At 38.7% G+C, this 4,456-nt stretch overlaps 1 pseudogene; it reads right to left on the bottom strand.

Moving 5' to 3' along the window:
* Positions 1 to 1,034: 1,034 nt before the first annotated feature.
* LOC149837717 (large ribosomal subunit protein eL32z pseudogene) lies at positions 1,035 to 2,721 on the bottom strand (annotated as a pseudogene).
* Between the last annotated feature and the right edge of the window lie 1,735 nt (positions 2,722 to 4,456).

The raw sequence follows: 4,456 nt of genomic DNA, 5'->3' as shown, positions 1-4,456 counted from the left end.
TGGGTTTGAATCAGCATTTTATGCCAGACCTAATCAAATGAAGATCACAGACCGTAACTGCTCTTTACAAACACTACCATGTCCCTTTTTTTCTAGATCAAGGGAGAAAACCCATCACTGGCCGTATATTGGCAGGCTTCCAGTGTCAAAAATCTTGTAAGTGCCCCCCTGCCCATCGGGGAGGACATCTAACTTGACTTTGTAGCATGGAACGTCCCTAGACTTTGTGGCCAGAGGAGAGGGGTGGTTGTGATGAAGGCACCGGATCAAACCCCACTGGCACACGTGTGTCCCCGTAGCTTTCAGAGGTGGGCCACGCAAGGCAGGGTGGTCATGGGGCCCAATCGGGGTTTTCCTCGCTTTGGCAAGGGTTCATCGTCAGAAAAAAAAAATGTCAAAGGAGAACCTTCAATCTATGTTGGAAGTCTCTTGATTCAACAGTGCACCATGCACCATTTTATCCATATCTCGGGAACAAAACCCAGCATGGGATGTAAGTTAGCCCGCTAAGATGTGCAATTCTCTGCCATTGACAATCTTATTAACTCAATTCCATCAACAAGGCACCAGGGCAACAGAAGATCTGCCCAACCTGTGCTACACTTTCAAGCAAAGTAATATATACATGCCAAGGCCGGGCATGAATAATTTGATCAAATTTAAGGCCTGCAAAAGTCGCTCTAATTTCGCATGGAGAGATCTATCAAACTGAAGTGACCAAATTTAGCCAACACATTTGGGCATACCATGGAACAAAATAACAAGAAGATGCTAAACTTGACGTCACAGCAACGTACAACAGAACAGTAAAGAAATTGCGTGCAATAATGAATCCATCAACCAATGAAAGCTACAATGACCCGATGTAGCTAACATATCTAGGCTGTAATGTAATTAAGATTTGCTCAAGTAGTCACTATTGTAATCTTAAACTGAAAGAAACATTAACCCAAACAAAAATTGAGGTGTTCCAGCTCACATACAAGCTGGTCCCAGTTCAACAAAGGGGAAACACACAAAAGAAAGATACTGAATCATTCGTCTTCCTGGCTGCGCAACCTAGCAAGTTTGTTTGTAACTACAACATCAAGTTGAGCAGCTCTCTCCACAATGGCTTTGCGCTTCAATGTAGATACATTATGGGCAATCTCCGCGCAAAAAACCCTATCGGATATTAAGAAAAGAATGTCATTTACAGGCTCTTGGAAGAAATAATAGGTTGCAAGCATCGTGCAAATGCTACGCTAGACAAAAATAACAACGTGGAGCAGATGGGCCACAATGTTAACTGTTATGCATCATCAAAAGATCCAGATCACTAGCATTGTGCACAACAAATTTCTTGAAGCCATTGGGAAGATAATGCCTGGTTTTCTTGTTAGAGCCATAACCAATATTTGGCATGAGTGTGCATCCTTTGAATTTTCTTCTCACACGTGAATCAATACCCTTGGGCCTTCGCCAGTTTGGCTGTCAAAATGCATTGAGTAGTAGACTTATGAGATGAGACCGATATAAGACAAACCATGGATTATGGACATACAAATTTTGATTCTGAAAACTTATTCAAATGCTGAACTCAGAATTCCTAATCATTCCTTCAACAGTAAAATGAATGAAAAATCCATATGGTCAACAATAGTAAAAGTCACGTTTGAATACTACTGATAGATCCCAACTCCTTCCAGACTAGCATAATCACGAACAAAAAGTTAATCAAAATAACTGGAACAGTAATGCCACATTTCCTTTTTCCTTCTTTTCTTTTAACTATTGCTAAGCAAAGATTATTTTCCTTTTCCCCCTTTTTTATGGGGGGAGTTGATAAGGAGTTGCACTTGACATCTATGTCACATGGGTGCGGGTGCGGGTGCGGGGATGCGACACTCTAAAAAAACATGGGTGCGGGTGCGGGGGTGTGGCAAAAAAATGGGTTTGGATTCGGGTCCGATCCGAATCTGACCCAGATCCAAACCCAATAAAACATGTTACATGCTTTAAATAAGCACGCAGGGTAGGGTTTCATTCGTGAAACCCTTCCCCACGCTGCTCTCTCTCTATCTCTCTCTCCTCGCTCGCCTTCTCCCCCCGCCGCAGGCTCCATCTCTTACGTTCATTTTCAGGCCACCTGACGCCGGCAAGCTCCACGTCCGGCGAGCCCCCCTCCGGCCCCCTTTCAGGTAAGTTCCTTCTCGCCTCTCTCTTTCCTCGTTGTTGTCTTCTTTTTCTTCTTCAGGCGAGCCTCCCTCGACATCCTTTTTTTTTACATAAATGACCCTGGGTGTGTTGACCACAACGGATGTCGCACACACACCCAAAGGCAGAGCTGGGGGGCTGGGGGGGGGGGGGGGCAGACTGGGCTGTAGCCCAGTCCTGCCTCCCGGCCAAGTTAAATTTTTTTTTTAAAAGCCCAGTCCTAGCCCAACCCTGATTTCCGGGTCGGATCCAGCACCTGGCGAGGGCGGGCATCCGCCCGTGCTGGATCCAACCCATTTAACTTATTACCCCTCTGCCCCTCTTCTTCTTCGATCTTGATTTTGAGTGACCTAGCCCTTTCCCTCGTCTTCTCCAAATCCCCCGACTCTCGACGACCGATAGAACGTCGCCCAGTTTCTTCTCCGACGCCGACCGAGCTTGTCCTTCGACGTCGGCTGCCCACACTTCTCCTCCAAGCCTCCGACACTGCTTCTGTGCTCCTGAGTGAGCGAGATGACGAGACATCGACCAAGCACGACGACAAGACACCGATCTTTTGGGTAATTTGACTAATCAAATATGTGTTAGTTTGATTTAATCAAATTATAGGTGGATTAGAGTAGATTGGAGTGGATTTAATCAAATCAACTCTAAAGTAGGGTTGTTCCTGACCTAAAATAATTCACTGCATTTATTTTTAATCAAAATTTATTTAAAATAAAAAAATAATTTACCCATTTTAGAGATAAATCCTATTTTTTTGTTCCTGAATGAGCTCCTATGCATATATTTCTATGTATATATGTATATATTATATACATATATGCAGATGTCTCTCAGTCTTTTATCTCATGTTAATTGTTTGACTCACAAATTAAATTAAAGTGGAAGATGAATGTTGACTGTTGATGGTAATTTATGTTTTTTGGTGCAATAATTCTACTTTATCTACTCATTTTAGTTAGAACAAAGCTAGGAGAAGGTTGTGAATCAGTGACTTTTGAATTTTAAAATAAGTCCTGATTTCTGAATTATAGAATCAATTATCTACTTTATTTACTCAAATTATATAAAATTATAGAAAAGTCCTGACTTCTAACTTGTGTTTTAATGTTCTAATATCCAAATTAATTATCTTTGGACAATAGGAGAAGGTTGTGAATCAATGAATTTATTTGAAGGACAAGAAGATATATTTGAAGGTTGTGAATTAGTGAATATCGTTTCAGTGGTGCTAACTCTTATCTAGTTACTCTCCTAGTGACTTGTGAGTATATGCTTAACTCTTATCTAGTTGCAATTTACAAATTTATTGTTGTTATTTATCCTAATCCATACCCTATGCACGATTATTAGTTTGTTATAGTTGTTAAGTGTTAATTGTTATAGTGTTAATTTGTTAATTGGTATAGACTTATAGTGTTATATTGGTATTTTTTTATCATTTATCACCAATTAGTAACTGTATCTGATTCAGTGTACTTGTATAGAATTGTAATAATTAATTATGTAGATTATTGATAGTTTACGTGTTTGATTAATCATTTTATCACCAATCAGTAACTATATCTGATTCAGTGTACTTGTGTAGAATTATAATGATTAATTATATAGATTATTGATTGTTTATGTGTTTGATTAATAATTTTATCACCAATCAGTAACTGTATCTTATTCAGTGTACTTGTGTAGAATTGTAATGATTAGTTATGTAGATTATTGATCGTTTTTTATTAATAATTTTATCACCAATCAGTAATTGTATCTGATTCAGTGAAAATTTTATACTTGCTTTTCTCTAGTTTTTTTCACTACTTTAACATGATGTTATTCAATTATTTTTTTATTATTTATCACCAATCAATAATTGTATCTGATTCGGTGTACTTATGTATAATTGTTATGTTGAACAATTAAAGTAATACTTCTGTAAGTTGAAACAGTCAAAGTTATGCTCATGTAGTATCTTATTTATTTGTAGAATTTGAAATGGAAAGAGGACAATCTTCGAGCACTAAGAAAAGAAAAAACTTGTTATCATTTTTTTTTGAAATTAGACAACTCTTCAAATGGACAAGTCAAGGAAACTCCAAGTCCTACTCCAACCATTCCTTCATCACCTGAGCATATTTCATCTCTGAATCCAACTTCAGAATCTGATTTTTATATTAAAAGAGATCCGGGTAAAAGAAAGTGTATTTGTGATCACCCTGTTAATGAAATATATCAAATTAGACGAGCTTATCTGAAGGCAGGACCT

This window comes from Nuphar pumila, chromosome 5 (genome assembly GCF_984573655.1).
Source record: "Nuphar pumila chromosome 5, dmNupPumi1.hap1.1, whole genome shotgun sequence".
NCBI lineage: Eukaryota > Viridiplantae > Streptophyta > Magnoliopsida > Nymphaeales > Nymphaeaceae > Nuphar > Nuphar pumila.
This window is presented reverse-complemented; position numbering and strand designations above follow the sequence as displayed.